The 16,460-nt window shown below is 44.0% G+C and overlaps 1 protein-coding gene across 1 annotated transcript in view; it reads right to left on the bottom strand.

Annotated features, from left to right (window-relative positions):
• ptprga (protein tyrosine phosphatase receptor type Ga) overlaps positions 1-16,460 on the bottom strand; it is a 327,026-nt gene that overhangs the window by 292,856 nt on the left and 17,710 nt on the right. The gene's annotated exons all lie outside the window — the stretch shown is intronic.

Raw genomic sequence — 16,460 nt, forward strand, 5'->3', positions numbered from 1 at the left:
GCTCATTCCTTGCGCAATCACAGCCATATAAGGAGAGAATGGAAAACAGAGCTTCAGAAATTCTGCTAATTCCTGGGTGATGCATCATCTTGGTTTCGCCTGTAGAATGAGTTCTTGGGCACTTACAAACAAAATCTTTGCAGATTCTGAAACTTCAGAGTGTTTTCTTTCCAAAACTGTCAAGAATATGCATAGTCGAGCATCTTTTCGTGACAAAATATCGCGCTTAAAACGGGAACGTTTTTTATCCAAAAATGAAATAGCGCCCCTAGAGCTCTAAGAGGTTAAGGAGGAGTGTATCTATAATTCCATGCATAATAGTTATATATTTTATTAATGTTTATTATGAGTATTTCTGTAAATTGATGTGGCTCTCTGCAAAATCACTGGATGTTTTGGAACTACTAAACATAAAGCGCCAATGTAAACTCTGATGTTTGTATATAAATTTGAACTTTATCGAACAAAACATACATGTATTGTGTAACATGAAGTCCTATGAGTGTCATCTGATGAAGATCATCAAAGGTTAGTGATACATTTGATCACTATTTCTGCTTTTTGTGACTCCTCTCTTTGGCTGGAAAAATGGCTGTGTTTTTCTGTGACTTGGTGCAGACCTAACATTATCGTTTGGTGTGCTTTCGTCGTAAAGCCTTTTTGAAATCGGACACGGTGGTGGGATTAACAACAAGTTTATCTTTAAAAAGGTATAAAATACTTCCATGTTTGAGGAATTTTAATTATTAGATTTCTGTTGTTTTTAATTTGGCGCTCTGCACTTTTACTGGCTGTTGTCATATCGATCCTGTTAGCGGGATTCAAGCCATAAGAAGTTAATAAATTAATATTTAGTGCAAACATTAGATTTGCAATAAAGATCAATCAAGTATGTTGAATCCTTCTCCAACTCTAGAATTACTGTTTGATAAGATAAGTCAAAGATGCACCACTGGGCTTGTTATGTAACTCATGAACAGCTATAACAGCAGCTATAACAGTGCTATAACAGCTTAATGTAAACTCTTTCTATCGACTACTATACGTAGCATCTGAATGTATGGACTCTTTAGACAGTCTTCCTGTTCCACCCTTTGACCTACTGTTAGTCTTCTCAGACAGTGGGAGTCCAGAAGTGACCAGCTGGATTTTTTAATTAGCAGAATTTGATTAAATACATTTTAATTATCTGGTTCTCAGTGGTGCTGTTCAGGGATGTCACGTGGTTCTTCTTTGTAATGGGGACTGTCTGTCTCCTCAGCAAAAATAGATCGGTAAATAAAGAGAGAAATTTTCCTCTCCAGCACATATGGGACACCTACTCCTGTGAACCCCTGCTAAACTAAACAGTACACATACTTGGAGCTGCAAACCTGTTTATTTGAACCCTAACCCAAAGCCGACGTGGGAAAAAAGGTCCATGGCAGTATGTGCCAGGTGCTCTCCCAGATGTGCATGTGCTTGGTTTGAATCATTCTAGATGAATTATACAGTTCACACACTTCACCCACCTTAATTACAAGACAACTCAGTAATGATACATGCTACTGAAGTCTTCTATATTTTCAATCCCTTCTCCGTAAGCATATTTTGATCTTCTTGGCCATCCATACATCCCTCTATGTACAGTGTGTCTACACAGTCACACATATTAACATACAGTACAGCCAGTGGGGATGAATATATGAATATATCATACTTGTCCTCAGCTTTCCCTGGTTCCAAACTTCATGTGGAGATTTGTGGACAGTGATGCATAATTCAAGCGGACTGACATCAATTATGCACCATTTATTCATGCCACAGCAATACCTAATTGATTTTTATTTTATTTGATTCATGTATAATTAAACAGCTATAGACCTTTGTTCATTTCTCTATCCCTGTATTTATCCCAGCATGACCACCATGTATTGTGTTGTTTAGTGTGTTGTGTGCATCATTACGCACACCAGTGGAGGCTACTCAGAGGAGGAACGGGAAGACCATCCTGCTCAGTGAATTACATAAAAATAAAAATACTGAAACATTAAAAATATATTCACGTCATTAAATAATTGATTAAAACACACTGTTTTCCAATGAAGGTCTACAATAGCCTCAGCAGCACTCTGTATGGTAGCACCATGGTGTAGCCAGAGGACAGCTACCTTCTGTCCTCCTCTGGGCACATTGACTTCAATAAAAAACCTAGGAGACTCATGGTTCTCACCCACTTCCATAGACTTAAACAGAAATTATTACAACTTCCGGAGGATGTCCTCCAACCTATCATAGCTCTTGCAGCATAAACTGACACCCAATCAAGAGGATCAGTGAATAAATCTAGTACTGAAAGCATAAGCTACAGCTAGCTAGCACTGCAGTGCATACAATGTGGTGAGTAGTTGACTCAAAGAGAGAGAAAGACAATAGTTTAACAGTTTTTAACAAATACATTTCTTCCAAAATTAAGTAAAAGAGAGAGAGATATTTGGTTGTATTTAAAAAAAAACTTCCAATAGCTAGCGAATGCAGCTAGCTAGTTTAGCCTACTAAAACACTCAGCTCATATAGAGAGGGATGCTATTTTAGCTAGCTGGCTATAGCTATCCAACACTGGAACTCTTCCAAGTCAAGTAAGCATTTGTTTTTATTAATTTATTGCCACCAGGGCCCGCCCGTGCAACTGCTAAACTGGTCGCTGACTGTACACTGTATCGCATGATTGTAGCAAGTTTACTAACACGTTAGTTCTAGAAGCTATTTTAACTACAACGTGACAAAGATGTAGGCTGTGTGTAGCGGTTATCGGTCATGATATGAAGATTTGGCTTAGAAAGGTTTTTCGCCTGGTCACAGACAACTGATGTCTTGTGCACTGAAGGTAAAAAGTGAGAGGAGAGCGCATAAGGTAGTTGCGAGAAGGAATTATATATACAACGAGCAAAGTGATCATGCACTTTTTATGTGGCTGCTATGAAAGTGAACTGTGTTAGTGTGTGATCAGGGGTGTAGTCATTATGCCAATTCTGTTGAAAAAAAAGAAGCAAACAGAACGAAATGGGGATAAACATACCTGAATTTGTCCAATAGAGACTCTCATTTGCAAGTGTTGGTCTAATGATTACAACCTAGATGCAGGCAAGAGTGTGCATGGTGGTATTGAATGAGTGCGTCACTGTCCGTCACTTTGATTAATTAACATTCTCTCGACCTGTGCACATACGTTGTAAAATTTAATTCATAGGCTAGGTTGTTAAAGGAAAATTTGACTATCATTTAGTAGCCTAAATCACTGTTACAATGAGCTGGGTGAATGGAATAGGAATGACAGTCATCCAATACGCTGTCATAGAAATAAGGCCATGCTCAGATTTAAAAAATAATAATCCTCCCTCATCTTAAACGGCATCGAACGCCACTGACACACACAGATCCCACTTGAAGCACTTGTCTCACATTGAGAATGCACAGGCCTATATCTATTTAAGTTATAATTAGGTTTTGAAAATGACTTAGCCATACTCCAATGTAAATGTTATATTCCTATCCTCATTGACATTAATTTACCATCATATGAGTGTTACACAATCTAGTTCTGGAACTGAGATATGAAATACCAACACTCTCACTTCTTAAAGTCATAACAAAATCAAATGTTCTTCCAAAGCAACCCTGTATTCAGGTCAGTGTTCTCCCACTTTGAAAGTCAAGTGACCTAAAAATAAAGCAATAAATACACACTGAGTTTATCCAGTCATCTCTGCCTGTTCCTTGAGTCCCGAAAGGAGAGCAGGAGGAATAGAGAGAGTGGTGAAGCTAACAGAACCAATGGCTCCTCAGTTCTAATTCTGTCACTGTGTGGGTGTGTGAGTGTGTATGTGTGGTGGTGTGTGTGTGTGTGTGTGTGTGTGCTCTCTGAGGTCAGGCTGTGTGTGTGTGAGGCTGCAGAATGATTTTCAAGGTGAGGTCGTAAGGTCACTACCATAGTGCGGTGGAAGGTGCCCAGACCCTCAGCAGAATATCAACTCTCCACCTCTTCTTGTATTTCTCTTCCATTTACATGGAGCCTCACGTCCGTCCTGGTCTTTGCCACTGGCAGGTAAAGAAAAGCGGAGGAGAATATCAGAGAGGAGTTCACAGTCCATCCAGTCAGCCCAGGTCCACTTAAAGATGGGTATGATTAATAAAGAAGTCAAGCACACTGTGTACAGTATCTGACTAAACTCTTAGACAGCCTGTAGTGCAGAGGGAAAGGACATATGTTATCTAAATTGGCAATACATTTAGCTGTGTCTATAAATGAATTAGGATGGTGACGTACTCAATGACATAAAAGAATGCAATGAGGATAAGTCAAGTCATTCATGAACTTTTGATAATTATAAGTAAATACATGTGCCGCTGCATCGTAGAGGCCTTTATTAAGTGTATCATTCCCCATGCTTATTGTGATACCCTTCAACACTGACTATCCTGTTAGTGTTGTTTCTGGTCAAGTCTCAGCATGGGACTTTGTGTACGTCAAGGTCAATGGCAGAGCAACAAAGGAGCGAAGCTCCAACCCATAGTGTCCCAGTGTATGACAGTCATTTATCTCCACTCTGTATTTCTGCTGTTAATCCGATTGTAGACAAAGGCCGTCATTCCCAATCACATTAACCATTTGGCATCTCCTCAGTCTCTTTCACTCTTAATCAATTTCAATACGAGCAACAATTTAACTTTATCGCATTGGGCACAACAACAAAAGATAATTTGTAATATCTGATTTGGGGGGAGGGGGAAAATTAAACATTTTGAGGAGGGTGAATAGGATGGGGAGAAATAGACAGGAAAGATGATGTGGAAATACATAATATGGAGGGAGAGAAAGAGGTATAGCAGAATAAGAGTTTATCAATTCAAATAGACTGTCTGAGCAATGATGGGGTTCCTTGTTTTTTTGTTAGTGGTCTTGCCTGGGGATACGAAGTTTTTGCTCAATCCTTTAAATCATGTACAACTGAATTCTGGAGATGTTTCAGCCACTGTTCGATCTGTTATTTGTCTTACCACTAAGTAAAAGGATCACCATTCCAGAAATGGGAAACGTGTTCAATTTCACTTTCTAATTTCACCGTTCAATCTATTTTATCCTCTCTTCAATCAAAAAGAGCAAGCAATGCAGATGCAGAAGCACAGTGGCTAGGAAAACCTTCCTAGAAGGCAGGGACCTATGAAGAAACCTAGAGCGGAACCAGGCTCCTGTGACACCACTTTGATTATTTGAAGGTTCATTTTTGAGATTTCAACCCAGAATTTAGAATGTGAGTTTATAATTGTGAGGCTTATAATTGTCCTCTGGATGTACAGAGGGAGATTTTAATTTGGGCAAAAAAACGTCCTCTCCTCAACTCCTCCGTCCTCTCTTCTCCGTGACCCGGAAACCGATAAGTGGTCAGGTAGTGTCAATTAGTTACTAGGCGAACAGGAGGAGTGTCCTTGCCTCCTCGATAGTCTGAAGCACAAGAGTATCCTAACACACCCCTTTTATATCAGCTGTTGTTTAGAAAAGCATGCACATGCAGCATTTAGAAATGATATGCTCCTTATCATTGTATATAAAATGTTTAGCACAACTAGTTACATATCTTTTTACTACTTAACACATTTAATGTACGATTCCACCCCTATAAATGACGACGTGCGAGTGAAGGAGAATGTCATTTCATACAAGCACATTTGTTTCCAGATTTCCTCTCTTCCCCTCCTACCCTCGGTTAGCATTGACCTTTTAAAAGGAGGTGAAGAGAGGATGGAGGACAGGGGAGTTGAGCAAACCAATTGAGAATCTCCCCTAGCCTCGTCGATAACTTAGGGAAGATCTCAATTGCATACTCCTCGCGTCCTCTCTCATCTCTCCTTATGTCCTTCTCAAAACCTATTGCATGAGAAAGCCAGAGGTCCCTCCCCTCTGACCTTCTCCAATGTGTTTTGAAAAGGAGGCGAAGAGAGAGGATGTGAGGAGTACGCAATTGAGATTTTCCCTAGGCTTCCATATTATGGGAAAAAGGAGGCGTGACAACAACGTTTTTGAAGGTATGGCTACACAAGACTAAGCTGCATATGGAGATTTAAGAGTACATGTGGCCATTAATCACATCATGTTCTAGCAATCTGTCAGTCGATGACACAGCCGATGACCTGGCATGCAACCATTGGTTGATGTATGCAACATCTGAGCAATTGGCATTTTCATGCTTCAGCCATATCCCCAGAGTTGCCTAGACGTGTGCATGCTCAGGGAGCACTTAATCCAATGTCAGTTGAGGTGGGGGAGTACATTTTTTGGAATAGTTGTCATAATAGTGTTTATAATAATGTTTTCCTTTCTTGTTTACTTACCTGTTGCCGTTTGTCAGGCACACATTCATATATTGAGTCGTTTTGCGCCAATATGACATTTTAAGAGAAAAGTGGGGATAATATAGACTACCAGGCTACTTACCTGACACCACTTTGCTTTAGGGGTAATATATTCGACTTTTGCAGGCTTACAGACAGAAGGTATTTAAGTCAGTGGGCTTAGATGTTTCGGGTGAGAAGTAAGGGAACAGACATGTATGATAGACTACATTATGTGAAGTTTGACAACACTGAGTTTTTGACACTGAGCCAAAGTGTCTTTTCTTGTCAAATATGTTTAGTTGTGTTCCCCTGTTCAGGTGAGGCAATACAACAACCAACGGATGAATTCCTATTGGGTCACGCTGGGTTCATAGCCGGAAAAAGTGTACTAGCTGTTTTTGCGTTGTCGAAATTGCTCAGCGCAGGCTCTGTCGTAACCGGCCGCGACCGGGAGGTCCGTGGGGCGACGCACAATTGGCCTAGCTCGTCCGGGTTAGTGAGGGATTGGTCGGTAGGGATCTCCTTGTCTCATCGCGCACCAGCGATTCCTGTGGCGGGCCGGGCGCAGGTTGCCAGGTGCACGGTGTAGCCTCCGACACATTGGTGCGGCTGGCTTCCGGGTTGGATGCACGCTGTGTTAAGAAGCAGTACGGCTGGTTGGGTTGTGTATCGGAGGACGCATGACATTCAGCCTTCGTCTCTCCCGAGCCCGTACGGGAGTTGTAGCAATGAGACAAGATAGTAGCTACTACAACAATTGGATACCACGAAATTGGGGAGAAAAAGGGGTAAAATTCAAAAAAAAAAGAAAAAAAAGAAGAAGAAAAAAAAAAAAGAAATTGCTCAGCGCTGTAGTTGTTCTCCCACACCCGGCTCATTACATTGAGGTCAGTGGAGGCTCCTCAGAGGAGAAAAGGGAGAACCATCCTCCTCAGTGAATTTCATTAAAAAAAATCATATTTTTGTGGATCATTTTTAGATAACTATACTGAATATAATCACGTGACCAAAATTTTATTAAAACACTATTTTGCAATGAAGGTCTACAGTAGCCTCCACAAGGGTAGCACCATTGTGTAGCCGGTAATCCTCTGTGTAATTTGACTTCATTACAAAACCTAGGAAGCTCATGGTTCTCACCCCCTTCCATAGACTTACACAGTAATTATGACAACTTCCAGAGGACGTCCTTCAACCTCTTGCAGCATGAACTGAAATGTTGTCCACCCAATCAAAGGACCAGATAGTTAATCTAGTACTAAAAGCATTAGCTACAGCTAGCTAGCACTGCAGTGCATACAATGTGGTGAGTAGTTGACTCAAAGAGAGAGAAAGACAGTAGTTGAACAGTTTTGAACAAATTAATTTCTTCCAAAATGAAGGAGACGCAAGAGAGAAATAGAGAGAGAGATTGTCATTTTCTTTCTCTTTCAGTTTCAATTACTTATTACTTATCAAATGCCGCTAGCCTAATGACACACCCTGCTCACAGGGATGTTATGTTAGGTAGCTGGCTATGACTTTCCAACACAACACTGGAACTCTTCCAAGTCAAGGTAAGCTTTTAGTTGTATTAATTTATTGCCACCAGGGCCTGCCGGTGTAACTGCTTACTGACTGTACACTGTAATGTCACTGCATGATTGTAGTTGGTTTACTAACGCTTTAGTTCCATTAGCTATGCTGACTATGACGTTACTTTAGCTAATATGGTGACAACGATGTGGGATGTGTGTAGCGGTTTGGCTTGGAAAGGTTTTTTCACCTGGTCACATATAGCTGATGTATTGTGCATTGAAGTCCACTAGCAAAGGGACAAGGTGAGAGGAGGTGAGCACATAGATGTGAGAAGGAATACAACGTGGATGCTATGAAAGTGAACTCTGCTTACTCAAGGTCAGGAGTGTATTCATTCCTCTGATTCTGTTGAAAAATGGAACAAAACGGGGATAGACATACATGAATTTGTCCAATCTCATGAATTTGTCCAAAATGTTGTACCCTATATCAGGTGCAGGCCATGTGTCACCTCAAATTTGTCTCTCGACCTGCGTGCACCTACATTGTAAACTGTCATTCATAAGCTAGGTTGTAGCAACCTCATTAGGGAAAGAAATGGTATCATGTAGTAGCCTTTTTGTATCAAGGCTCAGGAGAAGACCCAGATGCAGACAGTTTTGAAGTAACACAAGTTTATTTCAGAAATGGGGGGGAGGCAAACAACAGGTCAAGGGCAGGCAGAGGTCAGTAGTCCAGAGCAGAGTCTGAAAGGTACAGAACGGCAGGCAGGATCAGGGTCAGGGCAGGCAGAGGTCAGAAATCCAGAGCAGAGTCTGAAAGGTACAGAACGGCGGGCAGGATCAGGGTCAGGGCAGGCAGAGGTCAGTAATCCAGGGTGGTGTGACAAGGTACAGAACGGCAGGCAGGCTCAGGGTTAGGGCAGGCAGAATGGTCAAAACCGGGAAAGCTAGAAACAGGAACTAGAGAAAGACAGGAGCACGGGAAAACCGCTGGTAGGCTTGATGAAACAAACAAACTGGCAACAAACAGAGAACACAGGTATAAGTACACTGGCGATAATGGGGAAGATTGGTGATACCTGGAGGGGGGTGGAGACAAGCACAAAGACAGGTGAAACAGATCAGGGTGTGACATTTTGTTGATAATCAATACAGTTTTGCCTGACTGATAAGGATTCACGATGAGTCGATAAGCCAGTGCGAATGACTAGTGCATTGTTGTATGGAGATGCTTGTCGACTTGAGGTGTTCCTTCTATTTATGTTATCAGGGTGTTGCCAACAGTAATTAACACAGCGACCATGTCACCAGTGTTGTATTGAGGTGCCTGCCAACTATGGTGCTTCCCACTAGGCAGCTGTGTTGCCGTTGGTAGCTAACATGGCAATTTTTTATTCCCATTATTTTATTTAAAGCAGGGGGACAACCCATACAAGAAATAACAAATATTGATAACCGTCTAGATGTCACCTTCATACTTTTTTCTCAATGGGAAAGGTATGAATGGCAACAACACCGCGATGGTGTGGTAAGTACACTATATATACAAAAGTATGCAGACACCCCTTCAAATTAGTGGATTTGGCTATTTCAGCCACAACATCGAGCACACAGTCATGCAATCTCAATAGACAACCATTGGCAGTAGATTGGCCTTACTGAAGAGCTCAGTGACCTTCAACGTGGCACTGTCATAGGATGCCACCTTTCCAATAAGTCAGTTTGTCAAATTTCTGCCCTGCTAGAGCTGCCCCTGTCAACTGTCATTGGACGCCAGTGATGAATCACGTTTCCCCATCTGGCAGTTAGATGGACGAATCTGGGTTTGGCGTATATCAGGAGAACGCTACCTGCCCCAATGCATAGTGCCTGTTAAGTTTGGTGGAGGAGGAATAATGGTCTGGGGATATTTTTCATGGTTCTGGCTAGGCCCCTTAGTTCCATTAAAGGGAAATCTTAGCGCTGCAGCATAGAATGTGTCATAACTCTACCGTGACGATCTGAAGGATCTACGGCATGCTCTTTCTCGTAGAGGGGGAGAGCGGGAAGTCAGCTGTTTTATGGTCGGTCATAAAATACTCTGCCCCTGTGCTCTGTAGTGTTCGAGAATGGAATGTAAACTGTGGAACACAGAGAGACCTTTGGAGATCAAAAGTTTGAATAGTTCAACAATGTTTACATTTTTGAGAATGTGGGAATGGTCCCTGGACACTTAAGGGACAGTCATGTCGAGTGTGTTTCATTTGGTGATCTCATGAAGGACAGAAAACACACATAACTATCTCTTAATGTGTACATTTCCCAGCTGTCAGTTTTACATCTAAATGTTGTGAAACATATGTGATTAAACATGAAACTATTTGTGAAAAGATGTAATGTGAGGTTAACCTTCTAAATGAGAGTATGGATTTTCATATAACGTTTAACTAGTCAGTGGCCACACCTCTGTGAGCCCAGACATCACATTAGGCATCATAGAACTGCCCTTTCTTCCACAGAGTATAAAACCAACTTCCTACAATATTTACATTAAATCGGAGAATGCTGGGATGGATTCCCCACGTTGGAATGGCTATAATTCTATAGGCCATTAGACCAGAAAATATGGAGCTGACGCTACATGTTGAAATGGATAAGAACTACAACTCCACCAAAGTACTAGACCATACAGCGTGAAGCATTGGCTACAAAAGCTGGAAATTGTTCAACTCTGAGACTATCGATTCACTACAGAAGTAAGAAATCCTAGGCCGTCGAACTACCAGTGTAAAAACTGACTTCGGGGATGAGAAGCAGGTACTGGGAGTCAAACATTTAGTAAAAGGAACAGACTGGTAACAGGACAGAAACAGCGTCAGCACACAGGTACTGTGTATACATTTGGACATTAGTGGACATTTGAACATTAATGCAGAAGCAGGGAACAGAGCAGGGAACCAGACAGATATAGGGAAGGTAATGACAGAGGTGATTGAGTCCAGGTGAGTCCAATAATCACTGATGCGTGTGATGGGGGAAGGCAGGTGTGCATAATGATGTCAGGAGTGTGCAATGCTGGAGAGCCTGGTGCCCTCGAGTGCCAGGGGGGAAGAGCGGAAGCAGGTGTGACAACTAGTCTGCAATGGGAAATGTACGAAACCTAGAACAAGAATACCGACAACCGCCAAAACATCTATTCTATACGATAACCATGGGTACGCCATGGGGGGGGGGGGGGGTGGGCAATGCAAATAGTCTGGGTAGCCATTCGATTAGCTGCTCAGGAGTCTTATGGCTTGGGGGTAGAAGTTACTTAGGAGCCTCTTGGACATAGACTTGGCGCTCCGGTACCACTTGCCGTGTGGTAGCAGGGAGAACAGTCTATCACTAGGGTCGCTGGAGTCTTTTGACAATTTTTTGGGCCTTCCTCTGACACGGCCTGGTATAGAGGTCCTGGATGGCAGGGAGCTTGGCTCCGGTGATGTACTGGGCCGTACGCACTACCCTCTGTAGGCCTTGTGGTCGGAGGCCGAGCAGTTGCCATACCAGGCAGTGATGCAATCCGTCAGGATGCTCTCGATGGTGCAGCTGTAAAACCTTTTGAGGACCTGAGGACCCATGACAACTCTTTTCAGTCTCCTGAGGGGGAATAGGTTTTGTTGTGCCCTCTTCATGACTGTCTTGGTGTGCTTGGACCATGTTAGTTTGTTGGGGATGTGGACACCAAGGAACTTGGAAGCTCTCAACTTGCTCCACTACAGCCCCGTCGATGACAATGGGGGCGTGCTCAGTCCTCCTTTTTCTATAGTCCACAATAATATCCTTTGTCTTGATCACATCGAGGGAGGGGTTGTTGTCCTTGCACCACATGGTCAGGTCTCTGATCTCCTCCCTATATGCTGTCTCATCGTTGTCAGTGATCAGACCTACCACTGTTGTGTCTTCAGCCAATTTAATGATGGTGTTGGAGTCGTGCCTGGCCGTGCAGTCATGAGTGAACAGGGAGTACAGGAGAGGGCTGAGCAGGCACCCCTCAGGGTCCCCCATGTTGAGGATCAGTGTGGTGGATGTGTTATTACCTATCCTTACCAACTGGGGGGTGGCCCGTCAGGAAGTCCAGGATCCAGTTGCAAAGGGAGGTGTTTAGTCCCAGGGTCCTTAGCTTAGTGATGAGCTTTGAGGTCACTATGGTGTTGAATGCTGAGCTGTAGTCAATGAATAGCATTCTCACAAAGGTGTTCCTTTTGTCCAGGTGTGAATGGGCAGTGTGGAGTGCAATAGAGATTGCATCATCTGTGGATCTGTTGGTGCGGTATGCAAATTGGAGTGGGTGGCAGCTCCACCATTTAGCTCAATGTTGCCTGTAATCCATGGCTTCTGGTTGGGGTATGTACGTACAGTCACTGTAGGGACGACGTTCTCAAAGCACTAATTGACAAAGCCAGTGACTGATGTACTCCTCAATGCTATCGGAAGAATCCCGGAACATATTCCAGTCTGTGCTAGCAAAGCAGTCCTGTAGTTGGTGACTTCCGGCGCCGAGGTGACTTCCGGCGCCGACAGAGATGGCCGCCTCGCCTCGCGTTCCTAGGAAACTATGCAGTTTTTTGTTTTTTTACGTGTTATTTCTTACATTAGTACCCCAGGTCATCTTAGGTTTCATTACATACAGTCGAGAAGAACTACTGAATATAAGATCAGCATCAACTCACCATCAGTACGACCAAGAATATGTTTTTCGCGACGCGGATCCTGTGTTCTGCCTTACAAACAGGACAACGGAGTGGATCCTATGCAGCGACCCAAAAAAACGACTCCGAAAGAGAGGGAAACGAGGCGGTCTTCTGGTCAGACTCCGGAGACGGGCACAGCGCGCACCACTCCCTAGCATTCTTCTTGCCAATGTCCAGTCTCTTGACAACAAGGTTGATGAAATCCGAGCAAGGGTAGCATTCCAGAGGGACATCAGAGACTGTAACGTTCTTTGCTTCACGGAAACGTGGCTTACTGGAGAGACGCAATCCGAAGCGGTGCAGCCAACAGGTTTCTCCACGCATCGCGCAGACAGAAAAAAACATCTTTCTGGTAAAAAGAGGGGCGGGGGCGTATGCCTTATGACTAACGTGACATGGTGCGATGAAAGAAACATACAGGAACTCAAATCCTTCTGTTCACCTGATTTAGAATTCCTCACAATCAAATGTAGACCGCATTATCTACCAAGAGAATTCTCTTCGATTATAATCACAGCCGTATATATCCCCCCCCAAGCAGACACATCGATGGCTCTGAACGAACTTTATTTAACTCTCTGCAAACTGGAAACAATTTATCCGGAGGCTGCATTCATTGTAGCTGGGGATTTTAACAAGGCTAATCTGAAAACAAGACTCCCCAAATTTTATCAGCATATCGATTGCGCAACCAGGGGAGGAAAGACCTTGGACCATTGTTACTCTAACTTCCGCGACGCATATAAGGCCCTGCCCCGCCCCCCTTTCGGAAAAGCTGACCACGACTCCATTTTGTTGATCCCTGCCTACAGACAGAAACTAAAACAAGAGGCTCCCACGCTGAGGTCTGTCCAACGCTGGTCCGACCAAGCTGACTCCACACTCCAAGACTGCTTCCAACACGTGGACTGGGAGATGTTTCGTATTGCGTCAGATAACAACATTGACGAATACGCTGATTCGGTGTGCGAGTTCATTAGAACGTGCGTTGAAGATGTCGTTCCCATAGCAACGATTAAAACATTCCCTAACCAGAAACCGTGGATTGATGGCAGCATTCGTGTGAAACTGAAAGCGCGAACCACTGCTTTTAATCAGGGCAAGGTGTCTGGTAACATGACCGAATACAAACAGTGCAGCTATTCCCTCCGCAAGGCTATCAAACAAGCTAAGCGCCAGTACAGAGACAAAGTAGAATCTCAATTCAACGGCTCAGACACAAGAGGCATGTGGCAGGGTCTACAGTCAATCACGGACTACAGGAAGAAACCCAGCCCAGTCACGGACCAGGATGTCTTGCTCCCAGGCAGACTAAATAACTTTTTTGCCCGCTTTGAGGACAATACAGTGCCACTGACACGGCCTGCAACGAAAACATGCGGTCTCTCCTTCACTGCAGCCGAGGTGAGTAAGACATTTAAACGTGTTAACCCTCGCAAGGCTGCAGGCCCAGATGGCATCCCCAGCCGCGCCCTCAGAGCATGCGCAGACCAGCTGGCCGGTGTGTTTACGGACATATTCAATCAATCCCTATACCAGTCTGCTGTTCCCACATGCTTCAAGAGGGCCACCATTGTTCCTGTTCCCAAGAAAGCTAAGGTAACTGAGCTAAATGACTACCGCCCCGTAGCACTCACATCCGTCATCATGAAGTGCTTTGAGAGACTAGTCAAGGACCATATCACCTCCACCCTACCTGACACCCTAGACCCACTCCAATTTGCTTACCGCCCAAATAGGTCCACAGACGATGCAATCTCAACCACACTGCACACTGCCCTAACCCATCTGGACAAGAGGAATACCTATGTGAGAATGCTGTTCATCGACTACAGCTCGGCATTCAACACCATAGTACCCTCCAAGCTCGTCATCAAGCTCGAGACCCTGGGTCTCGACCCCGCCCTGTGCAACTGGGTACTGGACTTCCTGACGGGCCGCCCCCAGGTGGTGAGGGTAGGCAACAACATCTCCTCCCCGCTGATCCTCAACACTGGGGCCCCACAAGGTTGCGTTCTGAGCCCTCTCCTGTACTCCCTGTTCACCCACGACTGCGTGGCCACGCACGCCTCCAACTCAATCATCAAGTTTGCGGACGACACAACAGTGGTAGGCTTGATTACCAACAACGATGAGACGGCCTACAGGGAGGAGGTGAGGGCCCTCGGAGTGTGGTGTCAGGAAAACAACCTCACACTCAACGTCAACAAAACTAAGGAGATGATTGTGGACTTCAGGAAACAGCAGAGGGAACACCCCCCTATCCACATCGATGGAACAGTAGTGGAGAGGGTAGCAAGTTTTAAGTTCCTCGGCATACACATCACAGACAAACTGAATTGGTCCACTCACACAGACAGCATCGTGAAGAAGGCGCAGCAGCGCCTCTTCAACCTCAGGAGGCTGAAGAAATTCGGCTTGTCACCAAAAGCACTCACAAACTTCTACAGATGCACAATCGAGAGCATCCTGGCGGGCTGTATCACCGCCTGGTATGGCAACTGCACCGCCCTCAACCGTAAGGCTCTCCAGAGGGTAGTGAGGTCTGCACAACGCATCACCGGGGGCAAACTACCTGCCCTCCAGGACACCTACACCACCCGATGTCACAGGAAGGCCATAAAGATCATCAAGGACATCAACCACCCGAGCCACTGCCTGTTCACCCCGCTATCATCCAGAAGGCGAGGTCAGTACAGGTGCATCAAAGCTGGGACCGAGAGACTGAAAAACAGCTTCTATCTCAAGGCCATCAGACTGTTAAACAGCCACCACTAACACTGAGTGGCTGCTGCCAACACACTGACACTGACTCAACTCCAGCCACTTTAATAATGGGAATTGATGGGAAATGATGTAAATATATCACTAGCCACTTTAAACAATGCTACCTTATATAAATGTTACTTACCCTACATTATTCATCTCATACGCATACGTATATACTGTACTCTATATCATCGACGGTATCCTTATGTAATACATGTATCACTAGCCACTTTATACTATACTATGCCACTTTGTTTACATACTCATCTCATTGTACATACTGTACCCGATACCATCTACTGTATCTTGCCTATGCTGCTCTGTACCATCACTCATTCATATATCCTTATGTACATATTCTTTATCCCCTTACACTGTGTACAAGACAGTAGTTTTGGAATTGTTAGTTAGATTACTTGTTATTACTGCATTGTCGGAACTAGAAGCACAAGCATTTCGCTACACTCGCATTAACATCTGCTAACCATGTGTATGTGACAAATAAAATTTGATTTGATTTGATTTGATTTGATTTAGTTTAGCATCAGTTTCATCTGAACACTTTTTTTATAGACCGAGTCACTGGTACTTCCTGCTTTCATTTTTGCATGTAAGCAGGAATCAGGAGGATAGAATTATACTCAGATTTGCCAAATGGAGGGCAAGGGAGAGCTTTGTATGCGTCTCTGTGTGTGGAGTAAAGCTGGTCTAGAACTGTTTTTCCTCTGGATGCAAATTTAACATGCTGATAGAAATGAGGTAAAACTGATTTAAGATTCCCTGCATTAAAGTCCCCGGCCACTTGGAGCGCCGCCTCTGGATGAGCGCTTTCCTGTTTGCTTATGGTGGTACACAGCTCATTGACCACTGTTTTAGTGCCAGCATCGGTCTGCGGTGGTATGTAGACAGCTACGAAATACTCTATCTCAGGCAAGCGAAACCTTGAGACTTCCTTAGATATCATGCACCAGCTGTTGTTCACATATATGCATAGGCCCCCGCCCGTGTCTTACCAGAGGCTGTTTTTAATGTCCCGTTGGTTGGACATACATGCTTTCAGCTCGTCCCATTTATTTTCCAGCGATTG

The sequence above is a fragment of the Oncorhynchus mykiss genome, chromosome 7, assembly GCF_057628025.1.
Source record: "Oncorhynchus mykiss isolate SJ-2025 chromosome 7, ASM5762802v1, whole genome shotgun sequence".
Taxonomy (NCBI): domain Eukaryota; kingdom Metazoa; phylum Chordata; class Actinopteri; order Salmoniformes; family Salmonidae; genus Oncorhynchus; species Oncorhynchus mykiss.